Source organism: Mustela erminea, chromosome 6 (genome assembly GCF_009829155.1).
Source record: "Mustela erminea isolate mMusErm1 chromosome 6, mMusErm1.Pri, whole genome shotgun sequence".
Taxonomy (NCBI): domain Eukaryota; kingdom Metazoa; phylum Chordata; class Mammalia; order Carnivora; family Mustelidae; genus Mustela; species Mustela erminea.
In genome coordinates, this window is record NC_045619.1 from 56,374,514 (window position 1) to 56,387,688 (window position 13,175).

General features: G+C 39.7%; 1 long non-coding RNA gene across 1 annotated transcript in view; it reads left to right on the forward strand.

Annotated features, from left to right (window-relative positions):
- LOC116592376 overlaps positions 1-13,175 on the forward strand; it is a 40,164-nt gene that overhangs the window by 13,595 nt on the left and 13,394 nt on the right. The window contains exon 2 of the long non-coding RNA XR_004286469.1: positions 8,579-8,663. This is a non-coding gene — a long non-coding RNA (uncharacterized LOC116592376). The remainder of the gene's footprint in view (positions 1-8,578; positions 8,664-13,175) is intronic.

Here is a 13,175-nt window from a genome sequence, read left to right on the forward strand (position 1 = left end):
TGACTTGTTCATTCAGTTAATACTTGCTGAGGACCTCCTATGTGCTAGATATTGAGAAAGCATGGTCCTAGCCTTTAAAGAGCTAATATTTTTGGGAAAGGGACACTGGATAAGTTTGGAATGCACAATAGACAGTGAGCATTGTGGGGTCAAGAGTAGGAACTTATTCATCTTTATGTCCCTGGTGATTAGCGCATGATTGGCATGTACGTGTCCCTCAGTAATGCTTGTGAATGAATGAGTGAGTGAGAAAAAGGGACAGAATGTTATAGTATTGGCTGCATAAGTATCCTGAGAAATGGTGTTTGGATATTATTCTGGGTCCTCTGAAATTCTCCCCTTTCCTTGAAATGTTCTTCTGTCTTCCCCACTAGAACTCTCACTTATATTCTCTAGAAGGCTTTTTACTAGATTCCCCTGATTTCCCCTTCCTTTTCATCTCTTTCTGTTATCATTGTCATTCCTTCGCAACATTCACTGCTGGGCAGATTTCTCATTCTTCTCCAGACAAAGTGAACCGTCAGCCTTTCTGGGAAAAAGAGAAGCACCTCCTGATGTTCTTTCCCTTCCTATTTCATGAGACGGAATATTCTCATTATCATACATGATAGTGTACTCACAACAAAGAATGATGGAGCAGAGTCAACCTACACTTATATAACTGAATCTCACTAATTTCTATTTCTCCAAAGGCTTGGAGAAGGCAAACATGCTACACACAGAAATGCATGTGTCTCCCCAGGTGGGGAAATTCGTAGGTACCCAAGCATGACAGCACATAGCTATGCCCAGTCACCTAACGTGGCACCTCCAGCTCCTGAGATGTTTGTCTGAGACCCTTTCTACATTCCTACAGACTTCTCTTCAACTGCTGGTGGTTCCTAGTCCTCCTCCACTTCAGAACTGTTTCAAGCCCTGTCCTTGTTTTTTTTTTTTTTCCCTATTCTCTTGGGTCAATAACCCCTCTTCTTCTGCAACACCCATACAGTGATAAAATTCACATTTACTGATACTTCTAACTGTGCTGTCACTCCCAATTTATTGAAAGTTAACTATACACACCACTCATTGACACAGTGCTTTTCCATGGGGCCTTTTTTTTTTTTTTTTTTTTTTGCCATAGTCACCATGCTGCAAAGATCCCACACTGATAACAGGATAAATTGTACAGCCTGGTCCTCTTAGGGAGGCCCACAGTATGAACTGATGACACTAAAGTGAGCTTAAGACATAGCCTAATAAATAGTGATCCTAGAAGCTTCCAAATAGGGCTAGACAAAGATGGTTAGTCTTTTCAAATGGCCTCTAATTAAACCTCATGTAAATACAACGCCCCCTCAGGCATCTTGAACCAGTCAAGATGAGCTAGATTATGCTATGTTAATGAACACTCTTCAAATCTAAGTAATCACAATAGTAAGGGTTTCTTTCTCACTCATTCTACTTGCCCACAACTTGTTGATCACTCTCTCTGCTCCATAAAATGGAGACTCTAGGGGCCAGGGCAGCAGGGCAGACTCTAAGTGGAACACAAATCTTATGGCAGAGGAAAATGAGATCAAAGAAAAGGTGCTTCTCAAAACATCCATCACACACTCGCTCACATTTCATCAGCCAAAACAAAGTCACATGACCAAGACTGATGGGCATCCTGGGTGATGGCCAACAAATAATTTGGTTGGCCGGTAATACAATCTATCACATGTTGGAAGCTTAAACTATCCTCTGAATAACTCCTCCTCTTTCTCATCCTAGCTACGTCTTCCTTCATTCAAATTTGGGTGAGTGTACTGACATACACTCTCCATGTCGCTGTCAGATTTATTGCTTCAGTTCATAACATGAATCATATCACATCTCTGTCTAAAATCCCTCAGTGTGTGTCCATTCATTGCTCATGGGATAAAGTCCCAGCTCCTCAGGGTGGTGATGAAGAACTTCACAATATGGCTCCTGCAAACTTTGTAATCTTTAGCTATGCCTTCCTCTTAACATCCTGCTCTGCATCGAATTCTCAATAACCTAAGGTTACTTTAAAAAAAAAAAATCCCATTTGCATGACATGTCCATTTTTATGGTCCTCCTTCCCCCAAATCTGGTATACTCTTTCTGTCATTGGCCTAGAGAAGTCCTAACTATTTTTCAGTAATCAACACACATTTTACCTTCACTATAAAGTTTGGACACCCAAAACTACCCAGGTAAAACTAGCAACTGTTTGCTTTATACATCCACTACACCTTATAGAATTGAAGCTTTTACATTTTTTTGGTTGTACCTCTCTAAGAAATATATTTGATATCACAATGCAGAACACACATACCTATACAGATAGGTAATACACATATATATGAGTGTGTGTATGTATACACACACACATACACATTAAAGTGAAACAAGACTCTTAGGAAACAGTATCTGCCTTTAAAACTTGTGATAAATTTTTTTTAATTTATTTTTTATTTTCAGCATAACAGTATTCATTATTTTTGCACCACACCCAGTGCTCCATGCAATCCATGCCCTCTATAATACCCACCACCTGGTACCCACCCCCCGCCCCTTCAAAACCCTCAGATTGTTTTTCAGAGTCCGTAGTCTCTCATGGTTTACCTCCCCTTCCAATTTCCCCCAAAACTTGTGATAAATTTTTAAATTTTCTGTTCTTCCTATTTCATTTAACCAAACACATCTAGGTCCCACTGGAATTGGCTCTGTGACTCACTAATGGGTCACTGCCCACACTTTGAAAAATACTGCTGTATAACATAGATAGATCTTCAGAACATAGTGCTTGGCCAAAAAGAACTTAGAAATAGATGGTGAAGTGTGATTCAGCACCATTTATTTGAATTAACAATACATGCACACAGAGAAACAATATGCATTTTGCAAGAACATATACAAAGAAAAAGGATATACTTTGAAAAGGTTGTTGGTGAGGCAGGGAGGAAAATGAGAGTGTGGTACAGATATATTAAAGATAAATAAGTGAATAAATGAATTGATCAATAACTGGAGAGGCCTTGTGAGGACAATGATAATAATAGGTATTGACTTTGCCTCTAAGGTCCAGAAGAAACTAAAACAAGGATTCACTATAATGGAAACTTTTATAATAATATCTAAGATCTTTTCCTTTATCTTTGGTGTTCTGCAGTTTTATTATGATTAATGAAGAGTGTGTATTTATTTTTATTTATCATGTTTAGGGTGCATTGTACTTTATGAATCTGTAGATTCATGCCTTTTCTGAGGAAAATCCTCAGAAATTAGCTCATCAAATATTGTTCTCTTTCGTTCTCTACATTCTTTCCCTTTGGAACTCTGAGTAAACATAGATTAAATGTTCTCTTTTCTCTTCCATATCACTGAACCTCTCATAGTTTCCATCTCCTCATCTGTCCATGTATTTTATGGCTATTTTTTTCAACTTCAGTTTACGGTTTACTGATTCTGTGTTTAGATGTGTATCAGTTGCTGTATAACTAAGGTTCTATTTGATTCTTCTTTCTCGATAGTTTCTTATAGCATACTCAACTTTGTGATTCCATCCTTTATTTCTACAAACATTTCATACCTAGCTATTCTACACTCAGTTACTGACAATTTTATATCAGAAGCCCTTAAGGTCTAAATTTATTATCTGTCATTTCAGCTAAAAGTAAATGACAAACAGGAGTGCCTTTGGATGATCCTGAATTTTCTGAGCTCTCTAACAATGTCCTATGGTGTACGAGGGACCAATGACTCATATTCTCATAGCCAGAAGGGCTATAGAAGCCTAGGGAATCAGGCGTTATTTTATTCCTTACCCAAAATAAAGATGGTTCAGTAGAACCCAACTTCTATAGAATGGCGGGCCCCAGGATTTGCAGTACCAGATAGCTGCTGGCATTTCCATGCACTGCCTTAAACAGATGGCCCCTTACATAGGCCCTTTGGCAGTCAAATCCAAAATTCTGATGAAGTGCGGTTTTCTGTTTGTTTTGTTTTTTAAGTACTCCTCATCTACAAAAGAAAAGAGGGTAGCAAGTGGCATTGTCTAGCCCCACAGTGAATCCAGCTTTGCCCTTGCACAAGCACATCTCCCTCTGGAATGTTAAGAGTCTGGAGGACTCATTTGCTTACTCATCTTCTGCTGATAGTTTCTGCCTGCATGGATATCAGCAAAAGGGTATGCTGGACCCTTATTCTATAAGGGTCCGTTTGTTGTGGTGGCTTTTGGTTGTGAGCTCATTTTTGCTTGCTTTTAATCTGTGGGAATACAGAGGGCCTAAAATCAGGGCTATTTTCCTCCAGAAAGGATCTGCATACTTTTGCTAACAGGTGGCATCTTCTACTGATGTGTGACTATGTGAGCTCCCTTCAAAAACCTGCAAGTATTATAGGTTTAATTTCCCCATTTGACTGCTGGCCCAGTGCTAATATCCTGATAGTACTACTATTGGGATTTTCCCTTAAGGCGATTCTGTCTTTCCCATTTGCTTATAGCTTTTCCCTCCCATCAGCTCATTTTGGGGGGGGGCAATAGGGAGGGTTGGTGTGAATAATTCATGGAGATTTCTTGTGAGTCCAATAAGGAATTACAAAGTGTGCTGTATCTGGGATCTAGTTGTTTGGTAATTAAAGAGTCCTTCCATTGCCCAAAGGAGAAGGGTTTTAAAACACATATTTGTCTCCCTCTATTGGACTATGAGCTTTCTTAGAAAAGAAAATATGCTTATATACAGCACCTAGCACAGTGCCTGGGTTATGATAGCCCTCAAAAATCTTTTGTTCAAAGAATTTAAGACATAACAACACTTTTTTTTTCTCAAAACATTACCAAACACAACTGTTGTTTACGAATACCCCCACCCAAACATATAGTATATACTCCTTAGTCAGAATGTTTTTTTTTTTTTAAATTTGTTTTCTGAATTTCTGCTTTTCTGGGGGAGAGAGAAGGAAGAAGTTTGTATTAGGTCTAAACTGCCACTCCTATCCTGTCACCCAACTTCTCACCCCTCTCTTAGGAATAATAGATGGTGATTATTACTGCAAATTTAAGAGGCGGCAGAGAACTTTATAATAAATTTCAGTCAGCGCAGCTGCTTGGGAATCCTTAGGAATGCCATTAGTGTATGCATTTTAAATACTTCTAATATTCACATTTATCACTATTGGTATCCAGAGTCCCCTGCAGCATCCTAGTTCAGACATTCTGATTTGTCCTGCATTTCCTGATCCCCAGCAAAGTAAGGATTATTCCCTGTAACTAACTCAAAGTGATTGGCAGAATTCCAATGTGGGTATTATTGCCAGGCTAATAGTGCTTAATAATCAATTAGCCTTATTCATTAGTATTAACCCTCTCTCCCCAGCACCACCTGCAGTCAGTTCCATGATGGTAGACAGATGCTTTCCAGATGTTCACTAGGCCACTTCTGTGGATTTTCTTCACTCTAATCAGGCAGTCTGTGAAGATGCCTGAGGTGGAGGAAGGACTGGGGTTGGGGATGGAGAGATGGTTAGAGCAATGAATAAGCAGACATTTTCAAAAGTTAAGTCACGTAAGCCACGTCTGCTGTTAATTAACGTTGGGCTTTTGAGAACATGGTGTCCAGGCTGTGGCAGACAGAATGTGCACCCCATCTGTGATAGGTCTGGCCAGGGAAGGGCTGATGACAGAAAGCCACTGTTCCCTCCCTGGGGCCCCCCTCCCACTTCCTGGTGAGCATACTCTACCTCCATGTCATGGAATGGTGGTGTGTTTCATGGCGCCTCCAAACACCGCTCAGTTGTCTGAGAACTGGGGATTGTGAGCATCTGAGTGAGTCACCATTGCAACCGTAGTTTATAGACCTAGGGACAGCTTTTCTAGAATGCGAAAACTGAAGACTTTTGCCGTAGCAGCTTGGATGATTAAAACTGCTCTGTAGCAGTGAAGGGATCTGGTCTGGTGAGGCCGATTCTGCAGGATGGATTTGTGCCCTGCTCGTGCCTTTGCGCTGGTGGAGACTATGCGTCATCAGGGGCAGACGGGGCAGAGTTGCACCCTTACCATGCCCTACTCGGAAGTCAGAGCCTGCAGGCTGCCTTTCTGGAAGCTCCCCTTCCTGCTTCCGGCAGCAGATGGAGAGAGGGAGTGAACAAACAGTTCAAGCAGCCACTGAGCCCAGGTGTTGGACGGTTGTAGTAATTATAATAATAAAAATAAAATTGTCACTAGTTAGTGAAGGTTTGCCAGGCATGTGCTTAACCCTCACAACTATCCAGTTAGTGTTGTGGTATCATTGTTCCCATTTTTTGGAAGCAAAACCATTCCATGCGCATCATTGTAAGTGATAAGTGTTGTAAGTCCACAGCCATATATATTGCTAAAGATTTCATGGTCAGAATTCAAATGAATATTGTCTGATTTCTAAATGTGCTTTTTAAAAAATAAGATTTATTTTTCAGAGAGAGAGAGAACACAAAGAGGGGGAACAACAGGCAGAGGGAGAAGCTAGCTTCCCACTGAGCAAGAAGCCCAGTTCCGGGCTCGATCCCAGGACCCTGAGATCATGACATGAGCCAAAGGCAGATGCTTAACTGACTGACTTAGCCAGGCACCCCATCCTAGTTGTGCTTTTCTATAAAAACCATTCTTGACCCTAGGATTGTTTATTAGTTTGAAGTTGGCAGGAGGTTTAATGCAATCTTATTTTTGGTAGGGATGTTTAGAATGAAAATATTGTGCAGCCAATGGACAAAATACGTTTAAGCTAAGAACATGCGACTCTATGCAGTGTCAAAAGAAAATTCAGAGAGCCTTACTTACTATGAATATTTTATTGAGCAAGGAACAAATGGTTTGTGAACAGGGAGACTTCAAACTTGAACCTGGTATGAAGCTCCGAGGTATGGTGTAACAGGATGGCTTATAAAGTGAAATGAGAAAGTTGTTTAACCTTTATAATGATTGGCTATCCCAGTGGGGGTTTCCAGATGGCAGGGGGTTGGTTAAAAGTGATTATCTTACATCATTTTAGGAAGATGACTTAAGTTTTTATGATTATCGAGGCATTTACAAGAATAACCTGTTAAGTTTTGCTTAATTTTGCTTATGTTCATGAAGTAAGCTAGATTGTTTTGCTTGTATTGCTTAACTGGTTTCTCTGCTTGGAGGATTTTCAAGATAAGTCTCCATTTTATTTTATTTTAGCAGAAGGTAGATTTAGGTAAAAAAAAATTGGGGGAAATATGTAGATGGCACATATATACATATCTTTTTTAGGATTTAGATGAGAGAAAACACACACACACACACACACACACACACACACACACACTCCTTTGTAACTGAATAACCAATCTGGCTTCCTGTATTGTTTGCCTTGGCTGCTTGGGAATAAGATGGCCTTGGGGACAGAGAACAAGCACAAGAAAAGCAACAGTCATGGAGAAGCACAGCCAGTTGTACGGTTTGGAGGCAAAGCCTCTGCTTCCACGGCTGCCCCTCAGACTTTTCAACCTGGGGGTTTACCCATCAGTTTTCTGGATGAGGTCCACTGCGCCTCCGGGCTGTTTTCCTACTGGAAAATCCCTTAGATCTGTAACAAAGACTCTTCAGTGTCCGTGGGAAGTACCAGGGCCACAAGGGATGTGAATTCATACACATGGAATTGCTTGATGCACTTACACACATGGAAGGGTCTGAACACTGAACACTGAACTCCTAGCACACCTCCAGCCTCCTGGCCAGAGGTACTCCTGAAGACTGAGATGTTTGCTGGGAACGCTTGGCTTGCTCATTTCTCTATCATGACATATAATGGGGCTAACACATACCAGGCACGGATAAATGTTGCTAGAATGAATTAATAAATAGCTAACTCATTCCCTGAACAAGAAGACAGAGATCAAATGATGGGAAAACATTTCACATCATATTTAATAACATTATTCTTTATCCATTGAGCTCCTTTTAACATAGATCTTTGTAAAACATCGTGAGAGATATAAAAATAAAACATATGGTTCCTGTCTCTAAGAAGTGGAAACTGTAGTTGAAGATGAATGATAATTATATATTCTTCCCTTTACCTGGATTCTTTTCCCTTAATCTGATGCCTACATTCTTCTCATCCTTCAAGACCCCATTCCCCTGCTCACGTGATGCTTTCTCTATGGCACTTCTGCCTCCTCTGCATTCCCGGGGTATAATTGTTTCTATATATGCATAATCTATTATTTTAGACTGTAAGTTTCTACAGAATATCATTAGCATTTGAACCATTGCTTTATTTTCATACTAGAGCCTAGTGTAAACATAGAACATAGCAAAATCTCAATGGTTTTTAAGTGAATAAACTATTGAACCAATGAAAATACACAAACAGAGAACGTAAATTTTGAGGATGATACAGGAATGGGATAGGTGAAGAGGAAAGGAGGACATTCAGAATGCTAGAAAAGGATTCTCCACTCCACGGGAAAAGAACCATGAAGTCTACCTAACGTGGTGTTGGAGCAGGTCATGGAAAGGATGTGACTGTTTGTTGCCACGCTTGACCCTGGCAATCAGAGGTTTCCCGTTCCCTCTCATCTTTAGAATGTGCATTCTGCTGGCCTTCCCGGATTCCAGAAGCTGCCCCAAGGACATAGTCTTGAGGTAATGATGTGGTGTATGGATCCAGGTAAGACCCCTATTTCCACTTTTAAGACTCTGGTGGTGGGAATGGGGATGTACCCGTCTTGCAGTCACCAAAGACAAGGTTGATATGTAAGTTCCCCTGCTTATTAAATCTGTCAGCTGCCAATATGGAGTGGTCTGACTCTTTCTTCAGTCTCTCTCTGCCCTGCAAGTATGGAGGCTACCTTGAAATTTTATCTAGGAAGCTCCTGAAGTTGTGAACCATCAGGTGGGGATGAAACAGAGAGTCAAGGATGAAACAGAGCTTTTTCTGTGATGTTAATCGAGAAGGAGAACCTTAAAGTCAAGATTCTAAAAGAGCTTCAACACGAATTTTCAGGCCATCAGGAATGTAGAACAGATTAGAGAAGAAAAAAATCTCAGATGCTGTAGTGACGTAGGAAGGCGTGACTATGCCATGGTAGAGCTGGGAATTAGGATGGGAAAGGAATACCGAAAGAGCAATGGTTTCACAAGTGGAACGACTTATTTCATGTGTAGGACTACTGTAAAGTGAGGAGAGGCTAGAATCTTCCTGGTCTGGAAGGAATAGTGGGAAATGTTAGCTGTTCCCCTGGGCCCACAGAATCCAGAAGAGTGGAAAAATATCCAGGTATTCAGAAAGAAATAAATGGGAGGGTTTAACATACACTGAAAGACTAATTATATTTTATTTTGGACAATAAGATCCAAGGCAAAGTTGATAGGTAGGTTTAGGCTATAAAAGAGTTCAAGAAATTTCTGGGTAAGATGTCATGGGAAGGCCACTCTTTGAAGTTTTTCAATGACTTTCTACATATGGAATTTTTTTTAAAGGGAGACTATTTCAAAGTCAAAAGTATATTCAAACACAAACATCTCTGTGCAACATAAGAATAATCTACAGTTTCCACCTCACAAATGAGGGGAAGCAGTACTATAGACAACTTTATTAATTTAACATGAGGCAGGCAAAGAGAGGCAATGAAAGAAAAAAACACAGAAAAGAAAACACAAAATAAGGTTGAAATAAGTTTAAAAAATATATTAGTAGATGAAAAAATGAAAAGGATTTTCCTTACTTATGATGGACCTCAAAAGCACAATATTAGGTTGAAAAACCAAGTTGTATAATGATATATAAAGGAGGGTGGTACTATTTGCGTAAAGTTTATATTTTTAAATGAATAGATGAATGCTTGCGGAGTAAATATTTAAAAACATGAATGGAAAAGATACATACTACCTTCACGCCAGTGGTTTGTTTTGGGGTGGGAAAGGGAGCAATAAGACTGGAAGAAGAGAATGTGGAAACGTTAGCCTCTTCTGAAATATTTTATTTCCAAAAAAAGAGGAAAAATTTGAAGTAAATATGGTGAAAATGTTAACATTTGGGTAGTGGGTATGAAAATGTTCATTATATTAGCCTTCATACTTCTCTGAATAGTTAAAATATTTAAAAAAAATCATTGGAAATGAATTGAAAATAGAACAAAGCAGTCCCAAGAGGAGATGATAAAAGATGGCATTTTGATAGAACTTTTAGAAGTAAACCTGCATTTTTAATGATGATGTTTCTTTGAAAATTTAGTTTCATTACTTGTTAAAGATGTCTAGTAATTATTGTAGACCGCTGTATTTAATTGTATATTATTCCATTTCTATCAGATAGTCGTATAACAAATAGTATAATAATTTATATAAAATCAACCAACACATCGACAAATAAATACATTCATAAATCAGTAAATACGTAAATAAAACATCTCAAATTATCTCATAAGAGAATGCAGTGTCTGCAGGACATAGTGGAAGGAAGTCATAGACATGACATGTATAAAGAGGAGATTGCTGTCCCAGATTGGCCATGTGGAACTGTGGCTAAGTCGTGTAAACACCAGAACAGATTCCTTGTAAAAAATAAAAGACGTTAATACTTGCCTGGTATATGGTTGAAATGATGAGGAGGAAAGCACTATGTAGATTTTAACAAGTAGATTTAAATATCTGAAATAGGAGAACTGAGCTGAAATGAGTTGTCTGTGAAAATTCAGGTAGGGGAAAGGAGAGTAGAATGTGAAAGCCCTAAATGGTGGCGTACAGGGAGGGGAGATGCTTGCAACATAGGGGAACATTTCTACTCCCTGTTGAACGTGTACCTTAAGCTAAAGCAGACTAAAACTAATTGCAAGCATTCTATCCCAGAAGGCATTTCCTTACCTGCTGTGAGAATTGGGTAAAAGGCAGTGATGCATGATGGGTCAGTAGGAAATCGACACTCATTGGAGCAGTTGGCTGATGAATACAAAGAGGCCATGTGTTTTATATATATATACTATATTTATAATATTGTATATTAATTATATACACACACGTGTGTGTGTGTGTGTGCGTGTGTGTGTGTGTGTGTACTGACAAATATATCAGTGGAAAGTATACTGAGAAGGGTAATTGTTTTAGAGGCTACATCTCCAAATACTGACCCAATCCAGAAGTGTTAGTCTCCTAAGTGTATTGTCTCCTGATCCCTGAGGAGGTGGAAGGCATGCTTGCCATAGGCTAAATGAGTTCCCTCCCAAATTCTCTGGTCACCATCATTCTAGCAGTTACTGCCATGCTGGTCCCTCTGGCAGTTGGGCAGCAAGTTATATTGGTTTAATATAGTTCGGAAATCTATAACACTTCATTTTCCTATGCATCCCAAAGCATTTAGTGCTGAAAGAAATGAAGTCAGAATTTTCTCCGGACTATAATTGGAGCAGCAGAGAAGAAAAAGAACTCTGATAGCTGCAGTGCATATGGAAAGAGGACTCACAGAAGTCCCTAGTGGTCCATAAAAAAGATGTCGAGTTAAAAGCTTCTGTCATTCCCCAAAACAACGACCTCAGCAATAACAACAGCAAATAGCATTTTTGAGTGATTACTATGTGATCTGCACTTTGCTTAGTGCTTGAGATGGATTATCTCATTTATACTTCACAAAAGGGAGAAGCAGACTTCCCCTCTGAGCAGGGAACCTGAGGTGGGACTCCATCCCAGGACCCTGAGATCATGACCTGAAGTGAAGGAGACACTTAGCCAACTGAGCCACCCAGGCGCCCTTTAATCTCTTTTTAAAAGTGTCTTCCCTATGACTCTGCAATTGCACTCCTGGGTATTTACCCCAAAGATACAGATGTCATGAAAAGAAGGGCCATCTGTACCCCAATGTTTATAGCAGCAATGGCCACGGTCGCCAAACTATGGAAAGAACCAAGATGCCCTTCAGCAGACGAATGGATAAGGAAGATGTGGTCCATATACACTATGGAGTATTATGCCTCCATCAAAAAGGATGAATACCCAACTTTTGTAGCAACATGGACGGGACTGGAAGAGATTATGCTGAGTGAAATAAGTCAAGCAGAGAGAGTCAATTATCATATGGTTTCACTTATTTGTGGAGCATAACAAATATCATGGAGGACAAGGGGTGTTAGAGAGGAGAAGGGAGTTGGGGTAAATTGGAAGGGGAAGTGAATCATGAGAGACTATGGACTCTGAAAAACAATCTGAGGGGTTTGAAGTGGCGGGGGGTGGAAGGTTGGGGTACCAGGTGGTGGGTATTATAGAGGGCACGGATTGCATGGAGCACTGGGTGTGGTGCAAAAATAATGAATACTGTTTTTCTGAAATAAATCAATTTAATAAAAAAGTGTCTTTTAAAAAAATTTATTTAAAGATTTTTATTTATTTTATTTATTTGACAGAGAGAGATCACAAGTAGGCAGAGAGGTAGGCAGAGAGGCAGGCAGAGAGAGAGAGGGGAGAAGCAGGCTCCCTGCTGAGCAGAGAGCCCGATGCGGGGCTTGATCCCAGAACCCTGGGATCATGACCCTAGTCGAAGGTAGAGGCTTTAACCCACTGAGCCACCCAAGTGCCCTAAAAGTGTCTTTTTAGTCTTGAAATCGTAGATTACAGTTTTGATCTCTCTGAGGGCAATTATTTTTTCTTGGAAGGGATGTTATTCTGCTCCACATCCTTTTTCCCCCCCTACATTAAACATTTCTCTTTTTTTAGTGAAATACAGTTGATACACAATGTTACATTAGTTTCAGGTGTACAACAGAATAATTTGATGACTTGTTACTTACATCATGCTGTGATCACCCCAAGTGTAGCCACCATACATTCATTATATTCTGTATGTTGTATGTTCCATCCCTGGGACTTACTCATCCCATAACCGGAAGCCTTTATCTTCCACTCCCCTTCACCCATTTTGCCCATCACTCCCCCACCATGGGTCTGTTTCTGCTTTTTGTTTCTTTGCTTGTTCATCTGTCTTGTTCAGATTTCCTATATACATTCCTTATTCTAACTTATTCTAGTTTTTAAAAATTACAGTTATTTTGTTTGGGATTTAACCTCAATGTTTTTCTCATGCTCCTATTTACATAAAATTGTTTTCCTGAAATTTTAGAAAAAAAAAATCTGTGTTCAGGTCAAGATAGACTTTCTAACTTTACAGCACTCTTTCTTCTGTGGTTTTGTGTAG